This window comes from Podarcis melisellensis (genome assembly GCF_964234715.1).
Source record: "Podarcis melisellensis genome assembly, chromosome: 16".
NCBI lineage: Eukaryota > Metazoa > Chordata > Lepidosauria > Squamata > Lacertidae > Podarcis > Podarcis melisellensis.
Window position 1 is genome coordinate 40,254,661 of NC_138533.1, and position 15,962 is coordinate 40,270,622.

General features: G+C 50.6%; 1 protein-coding gene and 1 long non-coding RNA gene across 3 annotated transcripts in view; both read right to left on the reverse strand.

Moving 5' to 3' along the window:
- LOC309359375 overlaps positions 1 to 15,962 on the reverse strand; it is a 74,260-nt gene that overhangs the window by 51,885 nt on the left and 6,413 nt on the right. The gene's annotated exons all lie outside the window — the stretch shown is intronic.
- Positions 1 to 15,962, reverse strand: part of ZNRF3 (zinc and ring finger 3) — a 66,538-nt gene that overhangs the window by 49,530 nt on the left and 1,046 nt on the right. The window lies entirely within an intron of this gene.

The following is a 15,962-nucleotide window of genomic DNA, read 5'->3' on the forward strand; positions in this document are numbered from 1 at the left end:
ACACACCTGTTTGGGTGAGCATTCCTCTGAACTGAATTGGTGATTTTATTGTTTTAACTGTTCATTAAGTGTTTTAATTGTTATGCTTTATAATTGTTTGTTTTAAGTAATGGTGTTTTAATGTTATTGTGTATTGTAATTATGGGTCGATGTTATGAGAAGTCATTTTGGCATGTAAACAGTATTTAAATTAAGATCACCACCAGCACCTCCCCAGTCCTCTTGGCTTTTCCCTCCGCGCTTAATTTGAGAGGCCAGGAGGGGAAGAATGCAAGTGGCCACTTAAACCTGTCCACATCCTCAAGCCACACTCACTGAAACTTGCCCAGTAACACAGATGCAGGTGGCGCTGTGGTCTAAACCACAGAGCCTGGGGCTTGCTGATCAGAAGGTCGGTGGTTCGAATCCCTGTGACGGGGTGAGCTCCCGTTGCTCGGTCCCAGCTCCTGGCCACCTAGCAGTTCGAAAGCACATCAAAGTGCAAGTAGATAAATAGGTACCGCTCCAGCGGGAAGGTAAACAGTGTTTCCATGCGCTGCTCTGGTTCGCCAGAAGCGGCTTAGTCATGCTGGCCCCAGGCCCCAGAAGCTGTCTGCGGACAAACACCGGCTCCCTCGGCCTATAGAGTGAGACAAGTGCACAACCCCAGAGTCATCTGTGACTGGACCTAATGGTCAGGGGTACCTTTACCTTTACCTAACACTGGACCAGGCAATACTCTGGACACCCCGTGAGGGTGATCTGCTACAACAGCAGCATCAGGGTCCCTGCCGTTACAAGCAACTCTATCCTCCAAACACCTTGCAATCAAGTTGCAGCAGATCGCCAAGGATACTAGTCTTTTGGGGGCCAGTAAGTAAAACATCCCACATGACTCCAGAGGGGAAGCAATGGCAGCAGAGAAGCAACTCTTCCTCATCACCATCACCGAGGAGGCACTTATCAAAATGAGACCACCCAGAACTCGGCTGCTCCACCTGCAGCTTGCCTCCACTAGCTTTCTAGCTGCCACCTGAGTTGTTTTACTGCAGCAATTGCAGCGCCGCCCAAGACGCGCCCAGTGGGAAGGGGCACTCAGGAGTACAGGCAGCAACTGCCTGGGTCATTTCTGCATTCCCTCAATCAGCCAGGGATTCAACAGGAGAATCAGTTCTACCAGCTGGGAAATCCCCCAGAGCCACCTGGAGTCCAGGGCTTCCCCTGCCTCTGCAGAGAACAGTTGTTGTAAGCTTAACCCTCAAGAAGTAGTGACCTGACCATGACAAGAGAATGGTACGAAGATCCTCACACCTTCAGATCGCATCTTCCTTCTTGCCCCATTGAGAAAACCAGGGGCAAAATGCCTCCAAGCCAAGGCAGAGAGCCAGTAACATGTTGTGACAGTCCCACAGTGCTGAGCCACCCCAGAGCTGGTGGCCTCAGCGTGAATGAGAAATCCTCCAGGTCTGAAAGCTTGGGGGACCTCAGCACCAGTCAGAATCCGAAATTCCTCAAGGCACCAGGTGCACTTTAGGACTGGCACAGTCCAATTGTGACTAAGTGAAGATGTCTTGTCGCCAGGTTTGCAGATCACCATCTCCACTATCCGGCTGGCACACGGCAGAGGTTTCTGCTGCTGCAGGTCCCAATCAAAAGGAGCTGCTGCATGCCAACCAGCCAGCCTGCTGATCTGGGGAGATGTCTTGTCACTGCTTAATTCTGGATTGTTTTATTTGATGTTTTAATGTGTTGTAAACTGCTTTGAGATTTTTTTCTTTAAAACAGAAAGCCGTATAGAAATGAAACAAATAATAAGAATAAGAAAATCCAGTCAGGCAAAAGAAAAAAGCTGTCTACAGTGGTACCTCGGGTTACAGACGCTTCAAGTTACAGACTCCACTAACTCAGAAATAGTACCTTAGGTTATAAGAACTTTGCTTCAGGATGAGAACAGAAAACATGCGTCACTGGCATGGCAGCAGTGGGAGGCCCCATTAGCTAAAGTGGTACCTCAGGTTAAGAACAGTTTCAGGTTAAGAACGGACCTCCAGAACGAATTAAGTTCTTAACCCGAGGTACCACAGTAGACAGTCTGTTATGGTGACCGTAACCTAAGTTTAAGGTGCCATTCAGCGATTAGCTTATATATCTGGCAACAGCTCAGCCCCATCTCTATCAGCTCAAGCAGGGAAGCTGCTAGGCAGTGAGGTGGGCAATACATCAGCAGAACCCCTACTCTGCCCTGTGTGCCCAATGCCAGGTACAGACACCCAACTGAAAAGAAGCCTGGACAGAGGGAGAACTCAAATTCCTATAGCAACCGCTTCTCAACCCTAAAGCTTGCTCTACTGCGGTGGTGAGAACTCTGGGAGGCACAAATGGGGAAGACCAACCACTTCTTTTAGGGACGCAGGTGGCGCTGTGGGTAAAACCTCAGTGCCTATGACTTGCCGATCGTATGGTCGGCGGTTCGAATCCCCACGGCGGGGTGAGCTCCCGTCATTCGGGCCCAGCTCCTGTCCACCTAGCAGTTCGAAGCACCCCTAAGTGCAAGTAGATAAATAGGTACCGCTTTATAGCGGGAAGGTAAAGGGCGTTCCGTGTGCTGCTCTGGTGCCGTTTCGCCAGAGCAGCTTCGTCACGCTGGCCACGTCACCCGGAAGTGTCTTCGGACGGCGCTGGCTCACGGCCTCTAGAGCGATATGAGCATGCAACCCTAGAGTCGGACACGACTGGCCCGTACGGGCAGGGGTACCTTTACCTTTTTAACCACTTCTTTTGCACTCACACAAGTTTTTGCTACACATGGCAGATTCAGCTGGAAACTTTCCAGTCATCAGAAAACCCTCCAGATCTATCACCCACCAGGAGAAAATGGATCACGGACCCTTCTTGCAAGGCCTTGTAACCTGCATCCTCCTATGAGAGACGGCTCAGAAGCACCTGGAGACATTGAATTGGCAGTCACTAGTTTGTTTTCCTTCAATGGAGATGCTCATTTATGAAGGGAAACGAGAAGAGCCCCAACCTGCCCCTTTGAAAGTCCCAGCTCATATCCTACATCCAGTTCTGGCAAGAGAGAAGAGCCAACCAGCAGAACTGCTGCACCCAGCCCAAGTCAAGTCAGCTCCCAGTCCAGGTTTTCCCCTCAGCCGCTGCTCGCTCCCAAGACTTCAAAGGAGAAGTATTTTTGTGCAGCCCAGCAAGGAGTGTAAACTGGCCAGCTGCTTGCAAAGCGCAGGAAATTAACTCTTTAGCAGCGAGCATCTTCCACTATCACTGAGAGCCAACCAGCAACAAGAAGAGGGAGGGCAGCTGGGGGAGGAGCGGGGAGCCATCTTTGATGTGGCTGACAAACTTGGGGAAAGCAAGGCAGCCAGGACTGCCCAGCACCACCACCAGACCTCCAGACAGCTCCATGTTGTGCTTCAGAAAGCCAGCTCAGTGACTAAGGCAGAGTCCTCCGTTCCTCTAGCAATGCCAGTAGGCAGCTATAAATAGCTTCCTCACAGGCTGGAGGTTCAAAGGACCTTAGCAATTTGCCACTTCAATGGAAAATGCCCCTCAGATCCACTCTGGTGTCACTAATCCAAGCCCTCTCAAAAAGTGGAAAGGAAGGCTTGCACTGGCCCTACCACCAAAGACAGGTCCCATGGAAGGGGCTGCGTGCAGAAGGCCCTGCAGTTTCTCAGCTGCTACCCTGCAAAGGAGCCCCCCACCCCTTCCTTCCAACAGCTGAGTCACCCATTTCCCTCTCTCCAGGCTGTTTCAAGGGGGGCTTGCGGTCACCTTTTAGCTAATCCAATTCTTCCTCAGAATGGAGAGAAGGAAAAGGCAGGATTTGGCTCCCTCAGCCCAAAGGGGCACTGCCAGGCCAGGAGTATTTATCTTTGTGTCTTAGCAAAGATGTGCCAAGGTGCAGGTGGGGAAATGGGCTCTCTAGAGCTATGGCTGCCTTGACTGAGGGAAGTGTTGGGAAGGGATAGGAACTGTAAGACAGCTTTGCATTTAAATGTTTGCCTGGCCTCCACATGTGACAGAGAGCTCCATGTGGATGAGAGGAATAGATAGATCCGGGTGACCAGAATTGGGGCTAGCTGCCAAGGCTTCTTCTCTCCCACTCAGCAACGCAGTCACAGGGGTGGTCATGGCCTCCCCCCAGGGCAAAACAAAAACAGCACCTGCCATGCACGAGGACCAACGGCCCCTTGATTGGAGGGGTCAAGGGGGAGAAGGCAAGGCAGGAGGGGAGGCAGATGAGCAAGGTACACCTGCGGATGCAAGAGCTGCCCTCCAAAAGGAGCCGGCAGCAGAAAATGACAATCACTCTTCCGTCCAGAACAAAGGGAGCCTGGGAGAAGCAAGAACCCAAAAGGAAAAGGAAGGCTGCAGCACAGCAGCAGCAGGAGCAGTGCAGAGGGAGATCCCTCTAGCTGTGGTCAAAAAGTGGACATTTCAAGAACAAAGGCTGGGCTAACCACTGGAGAGCCAGGGTGGTGTCGTGGCTCAAGGGTCAGTCTAGGATATGGAGGAGATCAGGGTTCAAATCCCCAGAAGGCCCTATGAAGTTCACTGGGTGACCATGGTTCAGTCACAGCCTCAGTCAAACCCATCTGATGGGGATGTTGTGGGGATTTAATGAGCCAAGAGGGCAGCTATCACCTCTTCAGAAAAATGGTTTGTTGGAGGCGGGGCTGGGGGGGCTCCTGCCACAACATTGCCAACAAGGTTGCATAACTTACCAGCCTGTTTATGGACAGCATGGAATTGCAAGAAGTATACTCAGAAGGAAGTCTTGCTTTAGTCACTGGGGCTTTGGCAGATGGGGAAGAAGAAAGGAACAACTTAACCTCTTTCAACACCTTACCTGGTAGGAGGAAAGGGACATGCAGAGAGGAGGAGGAGAGGGGTGCTTAGTTTTTATTAATTTGTACATTGCGTTTATATCCCACCTTTTTCCCCAAGGAGCTCAAGGTGGCTAACCATTTTTCTGAAGTGGTGACAGCTGCCCCAACAGCCACCCTCTGGTGGCCTCCAGCCACGTCCCCCTCCCTCCACCTGCTCTGCTGGAGCCTGCTGCTCCTCTCCTCGTGACCCTTCAGCCTTGCTCTTTCTGGTTCTCCTTGATTCCCTCAGAATCCGCCAGGGCAGGGAGGCCTGTGGCCTCTTCTAATGCTGCTGGACTGCAGTTCCCCTGCAACACAGAGGGCACCCTCTCTCATTCACCACCCAGGAGAAAGAGGCCAACTGAACCTGCCGCCAGTGCCTTCAGCTTCCAGGCCGCATCAGTCTAATCCCGTACGCAGCCTCAGAAGTAATTGTGCAATCAAATAAGACAAAGGGTTTTCAGTAGTTCATTAATCAAGCCAATCAATTAAAACCATTTTTTAATCCACTAAGCAGCAAAACTGTCCCTGCTGGTGGCTAGCAGCCTCTGCTAGGATGGTGCCCCAAGAATCATTTCCAAATCAAGAAATGTTGTGCTTTAATTCAGAACTAGTGCTTTAACTCATATGCAGAGCAGATTAAGTTGATTGGTTTAAACAATGTGTGCACTTAATCAGCCATGATCTGTTTATCTGAGTGGCAGACGTGGCTTGAAGAGATGCTTTCATCACAGTACACCAAAAGCAGGTGTGGAGTCTCTGGGGAAAGGGAAATGTCTGAGGCCAAGTCAAGAGGCAGACCCCTCCAGGACCCCACCCAGAGGAAGGGGCTCGCATTCCAAAGACACAGAAGCCTCCTGGGAGTTAACAGTGTGCTCCCAAGTCCACGGATATAAGAGAAGCTGTTCACACAACCCAAGGGCAGGGAAGGAGACATCAAGCAGAAGGTTGCAGAATACTAATGCAACAAATACATAACATCTCCCTCCCTATTACCCGGAATCACATGCTTTGTACTTCGCATGCATGGGGCCAGCTTAGCAGGGACTGGCTGTTCCAAATAGCACCCAGTATTGACAGCCTCCTCCAAACAGGAGGGCCAGGCACAGCCAGTACATGCCCATTGTCTTCTCTTCTTGCATTCTTTCCTGCTCCTGCACAGATACTGGTGGCAGCCCTGGAACAGCCCACCCCCGTTTTGCAAGGGCCCCTCTTTCAACTACACATGTGCTTTCTTCTACACCTTTCTTTCCAAAGTGGATCAGAGTCCTGCTTCTTCTAGTCCTCAGACTGTCAGTGCAACATCTAGGTGAGGCAACCCACACAGAAGGCAGCTGCCCCTCCAGCTCTCACCACCCTCAACCAGTGTGCCTAGGGCAGTGCCCCAGAGCACTGGCACTGCTCACAGAATTTCTCCTGGGTGCACCTTAGTGGCATACAAAAAGGGGAGGATGGTCACAGAGCTCTGGGTTCTTCAAGGAGGTGGCATCATGAGATAGCAAGAGGGTCTCCCTAGCCTTCTCTGATTAGGATGGCTTCACACACAAAGCTGAATTGGTGTAGGGTGTAAGGGGAGGGGAATACAGGCACCATATCACATATTTGTGAGTACACATCTTAGGAATCAACTTCAGCACATGGCTTCAAATGGAGTTGTACACGACCTTCACCCACAGCTGTCCAACTTGTTCTTTCCCCCCACAACTTAGACAAAAAATGGGTCATGTGTGAAAGCTCCCAGAAGAAAGGAGGAGGTGGGCAGCTGAGGAAAGCAGAAGCCTGTTGCACTCCCCCAGAGAGAAAATGATGTGTGCAAGTGCTGCATTCCTACCCAGGACCAGGGATCTTGAACTCTGTGGCTTTTGGAGGCTCACCTGCCTGTCAGGACATGCTTGACCTGTCCTCAGTAGCTGCCCTTCTCTGTCTTGCAGCAGAGAAAGTGTCAGTAGGAAAGGGAATGCCCTGACCACCCCTGTCCTTCCCCTCCTTGGCTCAGGATAAGGGGCATCTCTCAGCACAACACCCATCAATCTGGGCCAGGGGTCTGTCTTTTTAGGAGACATCTGACACATATCCAAGACTCTGCAACTGGCAGCCAAGACTGCTGCTGCTGCTGCAGGGCTCATTTCTTCTGGGAGTCAACTTACAATGATCATATTCCAAATTGTATCATCAGAGCAGTAATGAAACTCTACTATAAAGGATGCTTCAGCTTCCCAGGCAGCGCAACCCAATGCTGGCTAAACTGGGAGCCAAGGATCTGTTTACTAGAAGTGTGCCCACTCATAAGTCACCAGCAGCCAGTTAGGAGGAGAGCAAATATTTCCTTAGCATCACAAACCCTTGACTCGGGTTCAGGCACTCCGATTTGGATTAGGCCCGAAAGCAGCTCTCAGAAGCCTCGACAAGACCACTTGCAGAGTCCTGGAAGCCATCTTCAATGCCCTTAGGGAACAGAGAGAGTTGTGGGGATAGAGAGAGAGAAAGAAGGGGGGAGTCACCCACAAAGCTCTCAGTAAGGCACCTGCAGTCCAAGGACAGTCCCCAACGCCTGCATCTGCCACCGTTGCATGACCAGGTCCCACTGTACCATCATCGGAACAAGAATGGAACAAGTGGGTGATCTGGAGTGGTGGCCGCTGAACCACCCAAGACCACAACACAGCACACCTATGGTGGGAAGAGCGTTGTCACTTTTCTGCAAAGGCAAGGCAAGGGAATTTCCATGTCCTTGAGTTGTCCACAGGCTATTCGTGTTGTGCCTGATTTCCATACACAGCTGTGGCTTAATGTTCTGCTATAACATTCCACACGCTAACCTAATACCGCCCCCACCCACCCAGCCCCAATGCCTTTTCCTGGTCCCTGGTCCTCCTGCCCACTCCCTCCACAACCAGACACTCTGGCCTCACTCTCCATGCAATTCTCAGTAGCCTCAATGCAACTCCCAGTTACACGCATTTCAAAGTGCTCTCTGCTCAGACACAGCCTGGCTGTTCCAGAAGTGGCATTTGGCTTCAAATGTCAGCGAAAGCAGGAAATTAAAAGTGGTTATGTGCGATATGCTCTGTTTTTAACTGCAGTGTTTATTCTTGGCTGCCCATACCATGGTTATTCCACAAGAACTCAAAATGAGCCTGCCACAATAGCCCTCCGTCCCCGCCCCTGTTACTGACACAACTTGCTCACACATTATGGAGAATCCAGGCAACATTCCTGCCAAGCCAAGCTGTCCTGAGTTTTCCTCATCGTTGCCCTTCCTCTTACTTGTCAGTGCTGTTTTAGAGCACATCAAGGCTGCTGAATTACAAGGTGAATTGTGAACCCATTACAGGTGAGTTTAGCACAACTGTATTACCTGGTGTGGAGGACTAATCTGGACAGGATTGCTAATGCAAAAGCTCACTTTTCTATCTCCCGTGCTTCACCTCTGGGGAAGGTCCTTTCTCTTTCACCTTCTACCTTCTAATTTCTTAGAATTACAATTATTTTCCACTTCACCAGTAGAACACACTTGTGCCCTTATAGAATGACCTTCTCTACTTCCCTGAGTATCAAGATCAGCCTCCAAGGCCTTTCCCAAGTCTCTCTCAGATCAGAAGCAGGGCAGACAGGAACTAGAGAAGGGGCCCACCAATCTTTGGGCTCTGTCCCCTGTGAAGCTCCTCTCATGCTATACCAGTTTTCTGTTGGGACCTGGTGGTCAAGATCTTTTTATTTGCCCAGGACTTTTAGATCTATCAGCCTGAAAGAGTTTCAGTGTATTTTTTGTAAATTAGTCAAACGTGGGTTGCTCTGAGAACCTGCTGACTGAAGAGTGGAAAAGACTGTAAATAAAATAAAGTAAAAGGGGAAATTGCCCCTCCTGAAGCTGGAGCAGCAGTAGCAGCAGCAGCTGGCTGAGGAAAGGGAGATCACCTTCTGCAGGTAAGGAGGGCTATGCACCACCACCACTCCAGCCCAGCATCAGGACTGCCAATGCCTCCATGAGAGCCTGGCTGCTGGACCAGGCTAAACATTCACCTGGTCCAACTTCCTGCTCTCCAGTGGCCAAACAAATACCTCTGAGAATCCTACAAACAGAGCCTGATCACAACAGCACCCTCTTCCAGCAACGAGTACTGAGAGCCACACCGCCTCTGATATGCTGGAGGTAGAATACAGCCATCATGGCTAGTAAAACACTGATAAACAAATTCATGGAAGATAAAGCTAATTCTCTCTAAGTAGGTGCCAGTGCCACATTTTGCAGAAGAAAATCCCACAGTGCCTGGACTTAATGAAGGCGAAAAAGCCAGCTCTGAATCCTGCAATATGGAGGTGCTGAAGGGTTCCAGAGTCTAGATGATGGGTCAATTGCCTGCTTTGTTTGGAGTCATACACCCCCTGAAAGAGGAGATCCACAGTCTGTGCATGCCCCTGGATCTATGCCCATCATAAGAGACACAGGTGACCTCACTCAGTGGCTAGGACCAGCTTCAGGTGGCAAGATGGATAGGGTCATTTCTAGACTGGAGGAGACTCTTGAGAGTCCCATGGACTGCAAGAAGATCAAACCTATCCATTCTTAAGGAAATCAGCCCTGACTGCTCACTGGAAGGACAGATCCTGAAGCTGAGGCTCCAATACTTTGTCCAACTCATTAGGAGAAGACTCCCTGGAAAAGACCCTGATGTTGGGAAAGATGGAGGGCCCAAGGAGAAGGGGACGACAGAGGACGAGATGGTTGGACAGTGTTCTCGAAGCTACCAGCATGAGTCTGACCAAACTGCGGGAGGCAGTGGAAGACAGAAGTGCCTGGCGTGCTCTGGTCCAGGGGATCAGGAAGAGTCGGAGATGACTAAACGACTAAACAACAACAACAACAATCTTGTCTCTCCCCTTTACTTTACTTGCCTTTCTTTCTAGACTTGGCAATTAGTTTAGTTTGATTAATCTTCTTAGATACCTTTTCTAAAGAGAGACTCATATGGAGGGGGCATGTCTCTCACCCTCCCTTTCCTTTAGCTGGGGCAGCTTCCAGCGCCATCAGCAGTTCTCCTGTGGTGTTGCTAGGGCTGGCCCTCCCTGGGATTCCCCCAAGGTTCAGGCATCCAACTCCCCTCACACAAACACCCTCAGCCCTCCTCCCACCCGCTCCACCCCCCTGCCTTGCTTCGTGTTCACCCTGAGTCGTTCTGACTTGGGGAGTGGCCAGCAAAATGTTGGACCAGCTTCAAGCACTGAAGTTGGTACAACTCAGATCAGGCTAACCAGCAACATGGTGTTCACACAGGACTACAGTTCCACTTGCAGGCAGGGAGGGGAGGGGGCTGCAGCTCCCAAGAGGCCTCTTGCCTCATTTTATTCCTCCCCCCCTTCCCATTTTCCACAGTGCCCAAAATAAACAGCACGTCCACAAAGGATACAAGATGAAAGGAAGAACTTCAGTTTCAGTATAAAGAAGTGCAAGCTGGAGTGATCTGAAGCTGCCTATAAATATGCAAGATCAAAGCCGGTCCTGTTAAATTAAAAATGCTGTCACACAGATAGGAACTAGCCTCTAGCACTGCCGGCTGCAACATGCGAGCCTCTGATCTGAGGCAGAGAGAGGATCAGCGCCCCAAGAAGCTGCATTCACCAAAAGGAAAAAAGGAAAGTGGAAAAAGAATTTCACCACCAGCAGATGAGTTTTAATAAGGATATTAAATAGCTTATACGCAAGTTATTAGAAACTTAACTCTTTCAAGGCAGCCTCAGGGCTTCGCAGAGGAGGAGGCACTAGCAATTTTCCAGGCTCCAGCAGGCCCCTTCCAAGTCAGAATGTGACGCAGCCACAGCAGCCGTATGGCCTCCCAGCCACGTAGCTGCAGCGCTGCAGGACCCCCTATCAAAGCAGGAAGCCATGGCTGTCCTGGGAAGGGGCACCTGGAGACACAAGGGATGGATGTCCCTGCAAGGCAGAGACCGAGAATCTGTTACACCACCAGACCTCAAGAGCCGCCTAATAATAATAATAATAATAATAATTTATTATTTATACCCCGCCCACCTGGCTGGGCCTCCCCAGCCACTCTGGGCGGCTTCCATAGAAACCAAAAATACAGTAAAATATCACACGTTAAAAACTTCCCTGAACAGGGCTGCCTTAAGATGTCTTCTGAATGTCAGGTAGTTGTTTATCGCTTTGACATCTGCTGGAAGGGCGTTCCACAGGGCGGGCGCCACTACCGAGAAGGCCCTCTGCCTGGTTCCCTGTAGCTTTGCTTCTCGCAATGAGGGAACCGCCAGAAGGCCCTCAGCGCTGAACCTCAGCATCCGGGCAGAACGATGGGGGTGGAGACGCTCCTTCAGGTATACTGGACCGAGGCCGTTTAGGGCTTTAAAGGTCAACACCAACACTTTGAATTGTGCTCGGAAACGTACTGGGAGCCAATGTAGGTCTTTCAAGACCGGTGTTATATGGTCTCGGCGGCTGCTCCCAATCACCAGTCTAGCTGCCGCATTCTGGATTAGTTGTAGTTTCCGAGTCACCTTCAAAGGTAGCCCCACGTAGAGCGCATTGCAGAAGTCCAAGTGGGAGATAATCAGAGCATGCACCACTCTGGCAAGACAGTCTGCGGGCAGATAGGGTCTCAGCCTACGTACCAGATGGAGCTGGTAAACAGCTGCCCCGGACACAGATTTGACCTGTGCCTCCATGGACAGTTGTGAGTCCAAAATGACTCCCGGACCGCGCACCTGGTCCTTCAGAGGCACAGTTACCCCATTCAGGACCAGGGAATCCTCCACACCTGCCCGCCTCCTGTCCCCCCAAAACAGTACTTCTGTCTTGTCAGGATTCAACCTCAATCTGTTAGCCGCCATACATCCTCCAACCGCCTCCAGACACTCACACAGGATCTTCACCGCCTTCACTGGTTCTGATTTAAAAGAGAGGTAGAGCTGGGTGTCATCTGCATACTGATGAACACCCCGTCCAAACCCCCTGATGATCTCTCCCAGCGGCTTCATATAGATGTTAAAAAGCATGGGGGAGAGGACGGAACCCTGAGGCACCCCACAAGTGAGAGCCCAGGGGTCTGAACACTCATCCCCCACCACCACTTTCTGAACACGGCCCAGGAGGAAGGAGCGGAACCACTGTATGACAGTGCCCCCAGCTCCCAACCCCTCAAGACGGTCCAGAAGGATGAAAATGAAGAGAGAGTTCAGTTCGCAGGTGCCTATTCCTTTCAACCTGGATAAACCAAAAAGGCAAGTGCTGAGGTCAGACTGGTACCGTAAATGCAATTCAGGAGGCCAGGTGGTCAAACCAGCTCACCCTCTTCAACCATTTATCACACCCTCTTCTTCCCACACTGCAGCTCTCATCTTTTTGCCTGATGGTGGCGGAGGGACTGGATGAAAAAAGCAATGGGCCAGCTTTGGGAGTTTATAAGTCCAGTTCAATGAACCAGGAGGCTGGTAAAGAATCTCCCCCTTATGCTTTCTTCCTCTGCTGCTCTGGCTGTAAGGGCCACCCCTAGACCAAGCCATGGCTGGTCCCAAGAGGAGCAACTCGTAGATTTGCTGATCATCAGAAATGCAGCACCAACAGTGCCAACATCAAAGTATCACGTCCTTTTTCCAGTTAAAAGCAAGACAGAAAGACCTGGAATGTACAGGCATCCTGGCATGCAAAGCCACAGACATCCGCAGGTAGGCCACTCAACCAGGTATCATAGAATTATAGAATCATGGAGTTGGAAGAGACCACAAGGGCCATCGAGTCCAACCCCCTGCCAAGCAGGAAACACCATCAGAGCACTCCTGACATATGGTTGTCAAGCCTCTGCTTAAAGACCTCCAAAGAAGGAGACTCCACCACACTCCTTGGCAGCAAATTCCACTGTCGAACAGCTCTTACTGTCAGGAGGTTCTTCCTAATGTTTAGGTGGAATCTTCTTTCTTGTAGTTTGGATCCATTGCTCCGTGTCCGCTTCTCTGGAGCAGCAGAAAACAACCTTTCTCCCTCCTCTATGTGACATCCTTTTATATATTTGAACATGGCTATCATATCACCCCTTAACCTCCTCTTCTCCAGGCTAAACATGCCCAGCTCCCTTAGCCGTTCCTCATAAGGCATCGTTTCCAGGCCTTTGACCATTTTGGTTGCCCTCCTCTGGACACGTTCCAGTTTGTCAGGTCCTTCTTGAACTGTGGTTCCCCAGAACTGGAGACAGTACTCCAGGGGAGGTCTGACCAGAGCAGAATACAGGGGCACTATTACTGTAGGCCAGTCAGTTGGTTCTCTCTCTCCAAAACAAAGCATCAAGTCCAGCCAGCCCCAACGTCCGCTGCAGGACTAGAAACATAGGCAGCACTCTGAAGCTGAGCCCCTGTTTTCCAGCACTGGCCTCTGAGTAAGGCATCACCTTTGAGAAAGCCACACTGTGGCAGAATGCCCAACTCTGCACCCAAGAGAGGATCTAGCTCTTCAGGAGCATCTTTTTCACCATGCTTATGTCAATACTGGTAGACCTCACTCACACTTAACTGCTCTTGTAAGCCAAACTTAAGCTGCAGGATTCCCAGCGGAACAGGAAAATTCCTGCTCAAGGGCTACTGAGCATAGAGGTGCTATGCCGGACTTTGCAGGACCAACCATCAGTGTGCAGAAAAACAGGGCACAGAGGTTTCCACATCAGAGGCCCCCCAGCTGTCATCCAACAGGCAACAATCCTCGTATACTGCCATAGCAGCCTGTGATCAAGACTTGCAAATGGCAAACTAAGGCAGCATTGAAGGAGGTTGCACCAACATTTCTAAATAATTGCTTGAAAACATATTCCTAAAACAAAAGTATCAACCTGGGAGTTGCAAGAAGCTTAAAGGTTTCGCCGCCATGGTTTATCCTCCTCTTCAGATATGCACAACCCACATCTGAGGCACGCCAATGACAAACTGTGGAAGTAATTGGTCTGACCCAAGAAGCACAGACATCCCCCCAGAGCAGCAATTCTGCACTCTGCCACTTGCACAGTCAACATGCTCTGGGCCAGGACTCCTAAGGTGCTTCACACACCACGCCACAGGCTGCAATTCAGGCTGAGCAGGTGAACTCCTGCCCCCCTCACAGATGGCCAAGGCTTCCCCGCCAAGAACCTAGCCTCAAAACTGGAAGAAGTGTACACCGTGGGGGAAGCAGACGCTCCATGCAGCCCAAAGAGCTGCCAAAACCAGGGGCCACACCCAGCCTCCTTGTCACTTGCACAGCCGTGCTGCCCAGCATCATCTCCTCGCCACTTGCCTGCCTGCCAGGAAGAGTCAAGGGTTTCCTTTGACACATACAGGAGTGAGTAAGACACCTCAGGCAGGCAGCTGCACTCATCTCACTCAAGCTTCAGCAGCGAGAAGAGAAGATGACATTTTGGGCCCACCTGGAAGACAACCCTCCTCCATTGCTTTTTATTGCACATTCATGATTATCTGTGCTATTGGGGCAGTCATATGCTGCCCCACTTTCAAAGCTGGCTGCACCTATAAAAGGTTCAAGGCAGCCACTCTGCTGCAAATGTTCTGGTTTATTTTTGTCTCACTTTTCTTGTGCTATAGCCTATTCAGACCCCAATAATGTGGCAGGGATGCGGGTGGCCCTGTGGGTTAAACCAGAGCCTTGGACTTGCCGATCAGAAGGTCAGCGGTTCGAATCCCCACAACGGGGTGAGCTCCCGTTGCTTGGTCCCTGCTCCTGCCAACCTAGCAGTTCGAAAGCACACCAGTGCAAGTAGATAAATAGGGAAGTAGATAAATTCCTCCAGCGGGAAGGTAAACGGTGTTTCGGTGCGCTGCTCTGGTTCGCTACATGACCCGGAAGCTGTACGCCGGCTCCCTCGGCCAATAAAGTGAGATGAGCGCCGCAACCCCAGAGTCGGTCACGACTGGACCTAATGGTCAGGGGTCCCTTTACCTTTATTGTGCTTCTTCAACACAGCTGGCTAGAATTATTTAGACATGGACACTCAAACTAGAATGTAACTGAATGGGACTGACTTCAGAGTTCAGATGCACTGGATTGCACACTGAGTGGTTAAGAACAAGGCTTTGCATTAATGATGCCCATAGTTATGTACTGATCCGTTTTTACACTTCAATGAAGATCAGCTAATGCATCCTCACACAGCTGTATTGAACGTCAAGATCAGGAACTTTCCCCAATCTACACTCCCAACCCTCAGAAACTCTCAATCCTATCAAGGGGGTGTGGGGAAATGACAGATATAGCATCTGTTGTGCCCAAGCGGTCTGCCCAGAAGTAATAGCAGCAGCTTCTGTGAGTGGGACACTTAAACTGAGGAAAGGAAGAAAGAGTTAAGATGCAAATGAAAACCCACAGGGGAGCCTAAATTCAAAAAGCCTCATTTGTTAGGGTTTGAAGCAGAGAGACAGGAGTCGTGTGTTTTTTTCATCAACAGGGTGACCTTTGAGGTGGCTTTATAATTCTAAATACTGCTTCATGTTGTTCTGTGGAGGTTTTCATTACTGCAGAGCAGTACAGAGCAACTAAGAAAGCAGAATAAACCCACCACTAACATCAGTAACACATTGCAAGATACACCCACCATAAAACAGTGTCTGGAGGGGCCCTTAGTACAAGCATCCCCAAACTTGGCCCTCAAGATGTTTTGGCACTACAAGTCTGCTCATCCCTAGCTAACAGGACCAGTGGTCAGGGATGATGGGAACTGTAGTTCCAAAACACCTGGAGGGCCAAGTTTGGGGATGCCTGCATTAGTACAACAAAAGCCAGTTTGGGACCCAGCCCTGGGAGATGGATGCTTCCCCTGCCTTTCCTTGCCGGAAGAGCTACATGGCTGACCAAGCGCCTCCTATGTGGAAGGGAACTTCAGCAGAGGTCCAACATGCGTGATGCGTCTGAGCAGGTGCCCACAATTCCTTCAAGAGCTGCTAAGAGAGATGCGAGTTTCTCACAACACTTTCAGTCCTGTGTAGCTGCTTGACAAGGCCCTTGGCAGCATTCACTACAGCACCAGGAGCTTGCAGAGGACGGGATGAGACAAACTCCTTCTCTGCAGGCTGGCCAGATTCCGGGGAGCAGGTTCCCCCCTCTCCAAA